The following is a 14,924-nucleotide window of genomic DNA, read 5'->3' as shown; positions in this document are numbered from 1 at the left end:
TTTGCACAAAACCGAGGGACATATTATGTAAGCTGAATATATAAGATATAATACTGAATATATTTGAATGTGGATGCAAATATATTTGAATACAACTCAATTATCAGTCATATGCACAAAACCGAGGGACATAGTGCGAAGGAGTTGATAAATCATTCTTAAAATTTATGTTTAATATTTTTTATTTTATAAGATTTTTATTATTATATTAAATAAAAACTTATTTTATATATATATATATATATATATATATATATATATATATATATATATATATATATATATATATATATACGCCGTAAGGCGTTTCCATCTGAAATGAACTCCCCCAAATGCCCTTCTGTCTTAATTGTAGCCGTTAGATTTTTTGTTAGACGATTGAACAAAAATCATCCGTCTAATTTAATAAAAAATGTTTTAAAACATTAAAATACCCTTAAAAAAACTCCACTCGACATCTGTGCGCTTTTTACGGAGGAGTTACAGGTAGAGTCCATTTGAATTCTTAGTGGAGTTTATGGCAATGAACAATGCTCTCCGCTCCACATATGTGCGCTTTTTACTTAGGAGTTCCAGGTAGAGTCCATTTGAATTCTTCATGGAGGTTATGGCGATGAACAATGACGCCACTAGAATGCTCACAAGGAGAGAATTCCAGCGAAAGGAGCTCAGAGAAATGTGGCGCTAGCGGCCTAAGGTCAATGGGAGCAGGCCCAGGGCTGTGGTGTTGCAGAGCTTCAAACCACCAATGTCGGAATGCCAGAGACATCCACCCTAGCTTTCAACAATGTCCATTCACATGTTGCTATTTTTCCACACACTACTATTATTTACAAAATATCCATATTCAAAATACACATAACTAATACTTTCAACTCTAACTCATTATCATCCACCCTTTCTTTCAACAATGTCCATTCACATGTTGCTATTCTTTCACAAACAATTATTATTTACAAAATATCCATTTCCAGAATACACATAACTAACTATTGCAATTGTAACTCATTATCATCCACCCTTGCTTTCAATAATGTCCATTCCCATGTCCCTATTATTCCCCACTCTATGCTATTCTTCCCCACTCTATACATGTCCCTATTCTTCACCACTCTATGCCTTACGACATTTCCTTTGCAACATAAGGTGCAAATGCTAGTGATAGTACAAATCACATCCAACAGTGAGAGCAATGGATATAACCAAATTCTGACCATTTTCTTCTCTCGTGATAGCTCCGTGGTGGATCTCCCACTGCCAAATATCATATAACCCATAAATCCATAATCAGTATTTAATTGTACCTTTCTAGAAAATGAAAAGCTCAGGTAACACCAAACTTGTAGACTTAATACATATTAAATTTGGAAGGTAACCTAACATGTCGTGCCCCTGTCTCTTGTGCCCTTCTTTTATGATTTCATTAACCAAATTGTAAAGACCTAGGAAGCATATTTTGATGTGTTTTGACATTCGGTATAAGGAATAGATCCCATCTAAAACAAGATGGATAGCGACATCGCTTCCAGTCCCTCCCTAAGGAACATTGCTAGTCCCCATCTAAGGAAAAAGGAAAAAGGAAACACCTGTGGTGGGATTCAAACATCCGTGGAATAGAACACTCGACCATTCAAATAGCTGTCGAATAGAACACCTGTATTGGGCATTCGGACACCCAGTGACAATGGAACCACCTGCATGCATTACACGTGCTCGTACTTGCATATGTCATGATGAATATACTTAATTCAAAACGATATGTTATAGCAGTTTTTGAGATCCAGTCTGCTCATGAAGTCGATGTTGCAGTATTCCCACTCATGCGCAGGCTTAAGAAGCTCATGCTGTTGTAGCCTTTTGTGGTGCTTACTAGTTAGAATGATTACCATTGATTCCGTATTGCTTGAACAATATTACACTACTGGTATTGTTGAATAACCAACAGTTGAAGTGGAAGTTTTCACTATCGCTTGAGAGTAAGTAGGATTGGATAGTAGGTTCATACATTGGATAACAAGTGGTCAGTAGGAGTTGCAGCTGGAGAACTAGTGGTATAGCATATTTGTTTTTTGTATGTATGAGTAGATATGAACGTGGGGGGTAGTTTTTTTTCCAGTTACCCAGCAACACCAGTAGTGGTTCCTGTTTTAGTGTGAATCCTGCAAGGGCAATTGAAGTATGATTCATTCTATTGCAATTTTCAAAATTTGGGATTTGTATGTTTACTGGAGAAATCGAAAATGCATAGAACTTCTCATGGCATACATAGGTTCAACACTTGATATTCCCGTTGCACAATTGATCTGAGGGACAATTGATGCCATGTCATTTTGCTACAAAAAAATATAGGAATATGCAGATGTAACCAAAATGTGAGCAATTTTTAGTTTCTTCAAACTCATTTGTCAAAAACAATTCCCTGCCAATAGTTCATGGTTCGATGTCTGCATTGCATTCAATTTTAGTCATTGTTCAGTTGATAATGGTCCATCCATCATCTTGTGGCTATCTTTTGGGTATCTTTGTCTCTTAGAGTAATTGTGTATTGTTGTGTCTGGATATCAAACCCAGTTACTCGAATTAAATTTCTCCACTCAATTCAATTGTTGTGGATTCTATAACTTCTACAAACCCAACCCATGTTATGAGCATTATGTTACGATCTTTCACAATGGTTGTGAGGTCTGGTCATAGTTGATTGAATTGAGAAAAAAAATATGTTTCCAAGCCCTTCCTTATGAGATGTGTTTTTATGGATGAATGCAATATGTCATATTTAATGTCTTTTAATAATTTCTACTACTTTAAAATATCTTTAGAGAACTTGTATCAGTGAACATTCAAGCTACTCTTTGTTACTACAGTCATTGAACAAATTAACTTAGAAGTTCACTATGAAAATAGAGAAATTAGCTGTTGAACAACAGAATTAGAAGCATTAATGGGTCCTTATGGAAAATATGGAAGCCAAGTTGTGAATTAATTTTATGTCTTACATCTATTTGTCATATTGATTACTTGACAGACTGAAAGACCAGATGGAACATGCCAGGGGCAGTACTACCAACTCATTCCATTTGATTTCGAGGTTGACCCTCAATCCGTTCCTAAATCATCATTATATTCCTGGGCTTTACTCAAAACAATTGACCTAAAATTGTTGTAGCATCATATTACTGGGCTTTATTGACCTAAAATTATTGTGGATGCTACAGGGATACAAATTGATTATGGAGAATTGCAAAACGAATGAAAAATACCTAACAGAAATCCTTGAAGAGACTGGACATTCAACATACTTTTCAAAGATGTGGGCATGCCTGTTGTTGCATTCTTGCTGAAGGACAAATGCTTTGAACACGATGAATACGAGATCTCTGACAACTTGATAAATTTTGTATGGATTGTTTCCGCTTATACAATGTTATAAGAGAAAGTTCGGATGAATTGTTCCCGCTTATACAATGGCTCTTGATGCTCAGCATATCACACTTTTACACGTTATTGTAAGGGAGGACCTCAGTAGAACTCAGGCTGACCAGTTGGCTCATAATATTGAGATGGTTTTGTAAGAATTGGAGGCTCATCATCCTAAGATCATGGAGGTTCTTTGAAATGACTATAGTTCCAGTTTTAGATGAGCGTAATTTCCAGGTGACGCAGATCCCGTAAACCTATTGTAGTAATGGAAGCATGTCTAGCCCACCGTAACCTGCCTGGCCTTGCCACGCCACCCCTTGCCACGGCACAAACATCTACTCACAGATGGCGGAAATATGACTATAGATGTGTGTGCAACCGCCATGTGGTGTAGCCAACGACTTGCTATGTCCTGCGGCTTATGTGTTGGTATATACAAGCATGTTCTTGAGCTGAGCTAACATTTAATGCCCTCGACTAATGCCAACATTAGTTTAGGTAGTATTTACAAATTTGAAAATATCAAACGCTCCAAAAATTATAACATATTCTTTTAACTTCAGATTAGCTTCGGGCCTTAGGAAGAGGCCAAATAACATGATAAATCAATATGTCTCTAAAAACTTTGTTTATAGTTGATGAGCCAGGACTAACAAACAACTCAAATAATAGTAAACTCCTCGTTTCCGTTTACTATAACCCCATGCCTCTTCCAAGAACTAATAAAGATGAGAATTAGCCATGAAAATCTACCTACAATATTTATATAAACTATTTTTCATCCCGTAAGTATATATATATGATGATTATATATTTACCTTTTCACTGCTTCTGTGAACAGTTTCATGTCTTCTACAGATCCATAAGCGTCATATAGATTGTTCAAAAAGACAGATGCTAGATTTGGTAAAAGCGGTTCTACACTTAGCGAGTTCTAGTCCAAACATAGAAAATGCGATCACGAAATATATTTCAGCCACACGGTCACGTGTGAAATTGAGTTCTGCTAATCCCGATGATTTCGACCACTTTTATAAAATTTGAGGTACACTACATTCAGTACAATACATGAATAGGCTTAAATGAATTTGAAAAATTGATTTGAAATCATTAATAAAAAAAGCAAACAAAAAATATACATATTTTGAATGAAACATTTGATTTAAAAAAAAAAAAAAAAACCTTAGAAGAAATCTCTTTTTAAATGCTTGTAATAAAATAGGCTTAAATGAATTTGAAAAATTGATTTTAAATCATTAATAAAAAGCAAACAAAAAAAATATACATATTTTGAATGAAACATTTGATTTGATAAAAAAAAAATCAAATGGAACCTTAGAAGCTTGCAAATCTCTTTTTAAATGCTTGTAATAAATTTGTTGTGATGATCGCACCTGCATGTATTCATCTTTTGTGATCTAGTTTTTAAAGCCATTGAATTCAGTGTAATGACTGCGCGCTTGCATGTATTCATTGTTTGTGATCTCATTTTTAAAGCAATCGTTACCATTATTATGTTGTGAAATATGATTTATTTTTTTTTTTTTTTTTGCAATTGTGGTATTGCAGCTTCCTTTAGATATTATGGCATAAAGTACCATATAGAGTATCAATTATTTGGACAACATAGGTATGTTTCTTTTCTTTTCCTAGGTCTAAGCAGTAAATGTATTCACAATAGAATATGTAGTTTTGGTAATTTTAAATGAAGCGATGGGAAATACCAATCTAAATTTGATCCAGTAGAATTTCTTGCACTCCACCCTTTTACCACCGCATTTTCCCAAGAATCATTTCGGAAAAAGTTTTATTTTAAGAAGGTAGGAAGAGAGACATTGTTATGTGTGAGAGATTTACATGCATCCAATGACTTTTAAGCATAGTTCACTTATTCAATCAATTTTTTTAACCATAGTTCACTTATTCAATCAAAATTTTAAGAGATTTTTACTATTTCTCAGTGGAAAAATAATTTTTATATGATAGTTAAAAGTTATATATATATAAAAAGAGATAATATATGTCAAGTTTAATTTAGCTTTTTATGTTAGCCTTTTATGTCAAGTTTATTATATATAATTAATTTCTTAATTTTTCATTTTGTAAAATATGAAAATGACAAACATGACTTCAGTTACCAAAGTTCTAATTGCATATGTATCTTTCATGTGAGTGTTACCTCTATGTCAATCACTTACGGGATCTTCTTCAAACAAGTGAATTTTGGCATAGTGGAAACATACTAATGGAAACTTTAAAAGTTTAAGAAAAATCCATATAAACATAATATCTTTTTTTAGTCAAAGTATTTAAAACATTAATTTCACTGAATGTATTGGGAAATAAATAAATCTAAAACTTTAATTAAGAATTTTTTTTTTAAATCATGGAAAAGATTTTTGATATTCAAAACCAAGTGAAGAATAGGTAAACTGTCCAACATCACGAAAGTTATGATTTTTGCTCACCTCTAAACTCAAAGTACTTCAAACATTAATTTTTTTTGTATGGAAAAAATAAATCCATCTATCCATGAACTTAATTTAATCACCACACAAAGTCTTTTAGTACATGGAAAAACTTTTTGATATTAAAAACCTTGTGAAAAATAGATAAACTGTCAACCATCTCAAACATTATGTTTTCCACTTACACCTAAATTCCTACTGTGCACCTTATCACTATGTGCCCCATAGATCTTAGTATGGTATTCATTGTTGCCCCACATATCTTAGTATTGTATTTACTGTTTAGTGGTTACATTGTAGTTGATTATGTGCCCCATAGATCTTAGTATGGTATTCATTGTTGCCCCACATATCTTAGTATTGTATTCACTGTTTAGTGGTTACATTGTAGTTGATTTTGTTAACAACTGATATAAATAGTAGTTACATTGTAGTTGATTTTGTAAATCAGTTTTTTATATAAATATAATAATATACTTATGAACCAAAAAATTCAAATAGCAAGACTATGGTGGATTATGATAATAAATTTTATTACTTTTAGAAGATTACATAGTATGAAAAGTAAATTTAATTTCTTTTATTAAAATTTAAATTAATTCATATATTTCATATTTATTACAATTATATTAAATTTTTATAATTTAAATTTGTTTATCATATATTTAAAAAATTTAAAATTTGATTGATAATGAAAATTACATTTTTTATTTAAAAAATAAAATGACTGATCACATTACTATCTTCTCTCTTTAAGAAAATTATAAAAAGAAGCAACAAAAATTTAAAATAAACTTTAATAATTTAGAAAATCTTACATTATATATACATATATATTAGGATATAAATTACAACTTTTACCCCAAAAAAATATAAATACAAATCGCTTTAAATTGGAGTGTTTTAAGGAAATCCATACCATGAATACTATTTTATCCACATTTATGGTACAATGTATTGCATATAAATTTTTCTGGAAAATAGGTTATGTTTCATTATATTTTTATTGTCTTTCACTTTAATCTAATAATAATTAAACTAAGTCTTTGTTTAAATCTGAAATTTTATTTATACTTTTTAAAATTCAATAATTAAACTAAGCGACACCAATATTATTATATAACTTTATTATAAACTTTCTTAAAAAACGTTATTATATTTTCTTAAAAATTTATTAATAAATTATTTTTATGACTTGAAAGGATAAAATATAAATTTTAATAAATTTAAAAATTTGAGCTATATCTCATTACCGTCCACCATCTTTTACAATTTACAATATCTAACCGTCCGCCATCTTTTACAATTTACAATATCTACATGTACGGTGTAACTTTTTACAATTTATAGTATATAAGTGTAACTAATAAATTAATAGCTACAACAAAGTCATCGACTGTCCTCCATTTGGTACGTGAGCCAATAAAACCGAATCATACCAAATTCATCCCGTACCAACAAACAAGATTTAATTTTAAGAAAGAAAAAAATTTAAGCGTAAAAAAATATTTAAAAAATAATAAAATTAACAGTTAATATTTTTAAATTTAATAAAGAGATCAATTTAAGTGATGTTGAATTTCTCATATGATATTATCGATTATGCTAGAGTCATTTTAATTCTGGTTTTTTCTCAAAGTAAAGAGAATTTTGGGTATTTTTTTGGGTAAAAATTAAGAATTATTTATATGTAGATGTTTGAATTTTTTCAATATTTTGTTTAATGTTTTTCATTATTTTTTGCAGATTTGAAGTTAAAATAAATTTATATTGGTTGTTCATAAATCAATGTAAATTTATTTGAAACACAAATCTTACATGATTTCAGAAGCATGAAATTTGTAAGTGTAAATTTATTTTATGTAATGACCCCGGAAGATGTAAATGTGGAACTTTACTATGGTAAAAGATAGTGTGGTAGTTGTTGTTTTTATTTTAAAAAAAAAAGAAAAAAAGAAAAAAAAAACTCTAATATACTACTTTATTGAGAAATTTAAATATTTTCTTGAAATGTTGGCAACCTCTTAAAGGAGGATTTTAAAGAAAGAAAGTCAGTTTTTAAAGAAAGAAAGTCAGTTGTGATAACTGATTGAAACCACCCTCCCAAACAGGAAAAGTCCTGAGAGTGGGGGGAAATTCTGTGCTGTTGGGACAGACAAAGGGATCTTTTTTCCAGGAAAAAGGAAAAAGAGGAAAAGACACAAGAAACTGGGTAAGTCTGGTGAGGACCAAATAACCAGGCACACTGTGCATGTATCTTGTTGAGGACTGTAGGCCTGCAAGATAGCTCGGGGGGAGAATCCAATCTTATAGATGGATCTCATGGTTGGGTGGTAAGAGCGAATTTTGGAATGCAAGTGAACTTACTGAAGTGCCTATTCACGACACTGGCGAACCAGGTACGAGTTCATATTGCAGAGAATTTAATTAAGTAATGAATGCTGATTACACAGTGGGTTTACAGTAGTTGAGAAACAAACTGTGTCCCTTATCTCTCATTACTATTATGCTGTTAATATAGTTAAAACAGGCGGGTAGTCCTACCTTAAATGACAGACTAGTTATTGGTAGACATAACAAAGAAATAAGCAGAGTGACAGGGGTAGCCCCAAGTAAAGAAAACATATAATAAGATAAGCAGTCCAAAATACCGTAGTACGTAACAGCTGTTAATGTGTCGAGAACAAGCGACAGAGACATTTCAAGCCCTGTACAAGGAATGCCGGGTTGTAAATCTTTCCCTTTGAACTCCGACCGAAAGGTGATAATCGAAACTTGAAATACAAAAGACTGTTGAATCTCAGAAATGTAACACATTATCTTTACAAAAAGAAACAAACTCTGTGATTGCAAGAAATGGTGAAACATACGATAGACCAGATACAACTGTTGCCGTTAAGATTAATGTGCAAAGCTTATAACCAACAAAGGAATTAAACAAATGCAGATTACCGAAACGCAGCATCCATAAGTAATCATGCTAGGGTTAATACAACTCGGAGGGTATGCAACCGCAACTGTGAGCACGGCTGTGCGGAAACCCTCCGGATTAACCCATAACAACAATAATGTACCTGTGCATGCTTTAAAGCAAACTTCCTACATCGGTTATATTCCAATTTTTACAACTGAAAGAGAACACGACGCTACTGCATGTCGGAAAACTAATTAAGGTATAGTTAAACCGAGCCGGTGACATCAACAAACAATCTGTTCTATGGCATAGTTAAATAGAGCCGATAACATCATTTACAACGAAACTGTTAATATAAATACAAGTGAACTTGAAAGAACCGTGCCGTCACAGAGACGGACAAGCCTTAACCATATTCGAAGGCGAGTAACAATATTAACGAGCAATGACATTAGCGAACCATAACATTAATGTTCAATGCAAGCAACCCAGAAAGGGCTCAGATAGAACAACAAACACCGAATGCAAAGATTAGAGTGAAGCTCTGATAATATAACTTTGGAAAAACATTTTTTTATATAACCGAAACAAAATATGTAGACTTGTCCAGACTTGAGAAAGCATTAACCAACAAGTTTGGCATAACGGCCAGCCTATTTACAGTCTGCAATTATAATTACACACAGAGGCATTAAAGCCCAAAAATCCCGAAAGGGCAAGTTTGCCCGAAGCAAATCCACAATCGAATGAGACTGAAACATAGAAGATCTGCCGTATCTCATATCTCACCAGAGCAGGTTGAGGTTACAAGCCCTAAGATTAAAAATACATGCAAGCCGTGAGGATCCCCTCAGGAAATATCTCAACAGGACTGTAATGAGAGGAAAACCAACATCAGACAATAGACTGCATAATCACAAGTGTTGATACATTATGGTCAGAGGAGCCTTAGAGCCCTCGCACCCGGAAACAAGAGTCGACCTCATACCTGGAAGTTGCCGAGAGAGCCGAGGCTAATATTCCGCCGTTGGTAAAGGGGCTCGTATCGAGCCCATCTGCATACACTTCCAGCGAAAGAAAAACCATGATCAGTATGAGCATTCAGACAGGCGAACAACCATAACTCTGAGCGTGAAACAACAGAGGTAAAAAGCGGAAGAACATGCGAGCAAACAGAAATGCATTACCTGTGCAAGCTCTCGATGGGCAAACCCACGGCCTCGGTGATGTCAACAGGATTCAAGGACGGCGCTGGTGGAATCAAACCGGTGTCTGAGTAGCCAGAGAGGAGCCGAGCGGGCCTTATGGAACAAATGAACCCCAGGCTTGCTTCCATGGGCTTAAGTATTAGCCCAAAACCCTTGAACTTACCCCAGCCCTCCGATCTGAGGAATGAATCTCGGCCGTTGATGCAGCGTGGGAAGCTGGAGCGGGAAGGTCGAGAGGACGGAACCCGAGGTGTCACATGGCCAGGTGGGTGAGCTATGCCACCTGCCAAAGTGTGGACGAGGAACATAAATGCAGCTAATGACTCGGCGCCGGCAGAGGCTGCGGGTCGGACCAAAAATCATCGTTGCCAATTTAATACACGCCACGTACAAACCAGTCGATGAGCCTTAGGGTTGAATAACATTAACATAAGTGCAAAACCATAATCAACATTTGCCATGCAGCATATAAATTAACGTGCAGCATATAAACTAACGTGCAGTATGGTATAAGGGGGTCGTATGTTATCATATAGTTACCATTCATTTCATTTTAATTTTTTATTTTATTTTATGTATATATATATGTTGGGTGTGACAAATTGGTATCAGAGCCCAGTTTCAACACTGTGGCCTCAGGAACGACATGTCCCACTGTGCGGAAAATTACTTCATACATATGTATAGAGAGTTAATAAACCAACTAACTGTTGTTTCTGCCTATTTTAGGGGTGAGATACAGGAACACAACAGCTGATAGTCAACTGGAAAAAGAAAGAAGTGAAATGCAGGGAGCCGGCAGCGCCCCTCGGGAAAACCCAGAGCTATGGGTACAGCTGGGCGAGGAAACACGTAGTACAAATCTCGCAATACTGGAAACTGTTCAGGAGTTGAAGAATGAGATGGCACGGTTACGAGAGGACAACGCGCGCTTGACGGTGGAACAAGAGAGAATTCTGAAGAGTTTGTCGGATAGGCAGAACCCACCCTTAGCTAATCCCAGTGCGGAACAGCAGAGGATGACAGAAGAACAAAACTATCAAACTGGACCTGAAAATTCAGAAGGTAAGGAGGATCATTCTGATAATGTACTTGAATAGGAAACTTCAAAACATCAGAGGATGGAGCTGCAAGGAGAATTTCGAAAAATTAAACCCCCACATTTTGATGGGGAACAGGAAGAAGTGGTTGAAGCATGGTTAATTAACATGAACAAATATTTCCAGTTGTACGCGTATGACCATAACTTGAAGGCGCAACTGGCTATTTTCTAGTTACAAGGTAAAGTAACCCTGTGGTGGGAGGAAATCAAGATTGTCAATGGGGTAAGTGAACGGACCATCACATGGGAAAAATTTCAGAAATACTTCAAAGAGAGATATCTGACCGAGCGCTTTTACGATGAAAAGGCAAGAGAATTCCATGATTTACGGTTGGGACAACAGACTATGGACGAATTTATTAATCGTTTTACTTCTCTGCTTCGTTATGTACTCTATATTAAGGAGGAAAAAGCCAAGGTGCAAAGGTTTGTGAGCAGCTTACCTTCATATATAAGAGAAAGGATTGAGTTTGACAATCCTAGGACAATGGATGAAGCTATCCGCAAAGCTAGAATCTGTTACCAGTAGAATAAACAGAAGGGAGATGCTCCAAATAAAAAATGGAATGAAAGAAGGGGTAGTCGGATTGTCGGAAATAGCAAAGGAAGTCGCAGTAATGGTGGTAAGGGAGCTGGTAAAGGATTGAACAGCAGAACTGTAGCAAGAAGTGCACCCCGGGCTAGGCCAACAAGTGAGATCAGAGTAAGCGAACAGCCTGTTAGGCCGGAGGGTGAAGGAATGGCCAGACCTCCAGTTCAATGCTGGGGCTGTGGAGGACCCCACTATGTCAAGAACTGCCCACAGCGGAAGGGTACGGACCAGATATCCCAAATTCACGAAGCATCGACCGTTGGGGATGTGGCACGTAGTGTACCAAGGATTAACACAGCCTTGGATGATCGTCAAGCGGAATACCAGCCGACTATGGTGGAATTTGAAGGTAAAATTTCAAACCTTTCTATAGCTGTTCTCATTGATCCAGGAGCTACTTTAAGTTGTATTAGCCCAAAGATAGTAGAACAGTGTAAGTTACAATTTGAAAAATTCAGAAATCCATGGCTGGTACAACTAGCTACGGGAGCCAAGAGACGGGTCTTGGCAAAAATAAATAATTGCTCTTTAACTGTAGCAGGACAACCAATAGTAGTGGATCTGAATGTACTACCGTTGGGTTCATATGACATCCTGATTGGGATGGATTGGCTAGAGAAACACTGGTCATTAGTAAACTGCAAGACTAAAACCATCTACTATAAGGATGACCTTGGGGAGCAGCAAGAACTGCAAGGGATCAAGCACCCCGTGCGGATCCGACCCATTACAGCATCCCAGCTAGCTAAATGCATCAAAAAGAAATGTCAGATTTATGCTATTCAGGTGGGCTACGCAAATCAGAAAGATAAAACAGCTACGCTGGACAACATTCCAGTAGTGCAAGAATTCGCAGATGTTTTTCCAGAGGAAATACCGGGATTACCACCTAAAAGAGATGTGGACTTTACCATCGAACTGACCCCGGGGGCAGCACCAGTGTCACGGGCACCTTACCGAATGAGCGTACCAGAATTAACAGAATTAAAAATGCAACTGCAGGAGCTGCTAGACAAAAATTACATCCGCCCCAGCGTATCACCATGGGGAGCCCCAGTGTTATTTGTCAAAAAGAAAGATGGAACTCTTCGGATGTGTATCGACTATCGTCAGCTGAATAAGCTCACGATCAAAAATAAATATCCTTTGCCTCAGATTGATGAACTTTTCGATCAAGTGAAGGGGGCAACAGTGTTCTCTAAGATCGATTTGCGATCTGGTTATCACCAGATTAGAATCAAAGAGGAAGATATCGCTAAGACAGCTTTCAGAACATGGTATGGGCATTATGAGTTTGTGGTGCTACCTTTTGGTTTGACCAATGCACCTGCTACCTTTATGTGTTTGATGAACAGTGTGTTTCACAGGTTCTTGGATAAATTTGTGTTGATATTTATTGACGATATTCTGATCTATTCCCGATCAAGGGAGGAGCATGAGGAACATCTTAGAGTGGTACTACAAACTCTGCGGGAACATCAGTTATATGCTAAGTTTAGTAAGTGTGATTTCTTCCGGGAAGAGATACAATACTTAGGCCATATAATCACCAAGGAGGGGATTGCAGTAGACCCTGAAAAAATAAGGACTATAATGGAATGGCCCATACCAAAGGACGTGGCAGATATTAGGTCCTTTATGGGGTTAGCTGGCTATTATAGAAGGTTTGTGGAGGGTTTTTCAAGGGTAGCATACCCTATCACCTCCTTACAAAAGAAAGGGAAGGTATTCAAATGGACCCCGGAGTGTCAGCGGAGCTTTGAGCAGCTTAAACATTTACTCACCACCGCACCCATTTTGAGTATAGCTGATCCTAATAAGGATTACGTGGTATGTACTGACGCAAGTAAAGAGGGTGTGGGTGGAGTACTGATGCAGGAAGGAAGAGTAATTGCATACGAATCAAGAAAACTAAAGGAACATGAGCAGAAATACTCTGCCTACGACTTGGAGTTGGCAGTCGTTATTCATGCACTGAAGATGTGGCGACATTACCTCTTGGGAAGGAATTTTCTGTTGTTAACAGACCATCATAGTCTAACAAACTATTTCAGCCAACCCACCTTAAATACGAGGCAAGCTCGTTGGGCGGATTTCCTAAGTAGTTTTGATTTTGAAATTAAACACTTAAAAGGGAAGGAGAACCGTGTAGCTGACGCGTTGAGTCGAAAGGTGCAGTGCTTGTGCAAAATTTCGGTCAATAAATGGCAGAATACCTTACTTGAAAAGATAAAAATAGCAACTGATCAAGATGTTGATTATCAACAAATTAAACAGCAGGTACAACAACTTTCTGGTAGGGAAACACAGCAGGGATATGAATTAGATGATGTCGGAATGCTGTACTTTAATAAGAGGCTGTATGTACCTAACAAAGATGGTCTTAGAAACCTGATTCTGGATGAATTTCACATCAGCCACTATACCGGGCACCCAGGATACCAAAAAATGGTCACTGCACTTCGAAAAGAATACTATTGGCCAGGAATGAAAAAGAATGTAGCTGAATACCTGGCACGATGCTTGGAATGTCAATAGATTAAGGCAGAGCATTTGCACCCAGCAGGGCTGCTACAACCTTTACCCATTCCGGAATGGAAATGGGAAACTATTACCATGGATTTTATAATCGGGTTACCTCGAACAAAGAAAAACAATGATTCCATTATGGTGGTGGTAGATAAGCTGAGTAAGGCAGCACACTTCATACCTGTGTAGTCCACGTATAAGGCTGTACAAATTGCTCATATTTTCATGCAAAATGTGTTCAAACTGCATGGACTTCCGAAGGTAATAATATCTGATCATGATGTTAAGTTCACATCAACTTTTTGGAGAACATTGTTTGCTGAACTGGGAACACAACTGAACTTCAGCACAGCTTATCATCCCCAGACCGATGGCCAAACGGAGCGAGTGAACCAAGTGGTGGAGGACATGTTGAGAGCATGTGTAATGCTGAAACCAATTCAATGGGAGGAATATCTCCACCTGGTTGAATTCGCATATAATAATGGGTATCACACGTCAACACAGCTGAGTCCCTTCGAGGTCTTGTATGGGCAGAAATGCCGCACACCCTCAAGCTGGGGTGGACCTGAGGATAGATTAAGATTTGGCCCAGAAATGCTCAAGGAAATGGAAGACATGGTGAAAAAGGTGCGTACCAATTTAAAGGTTGCCCAGGACAGACAAAAAAGTTTTCCAGACCGGAAAAGAA

The sequence above is a fragment of the Pinus tabuliformis genome, chromosome 8 (genome assembly GCF_031772625.1).
Source record: "Pinus tabuliformis cultivar Carrire ecotype Pingquan chromosome 8, CPIR1, whole genome shotgun sequence".
Classification (NCBI taxonomy): Eukaryota; Viridiplantae; Streptophyta; class Pinopsida; order Pinales; family Pinaceae; genus Pinus; species Pinus tabuliformis.
The sequence above is the reverse complement of the archived record's forward strand: the minus strand, read 5'-3'. Positions refer to the sequence as shown.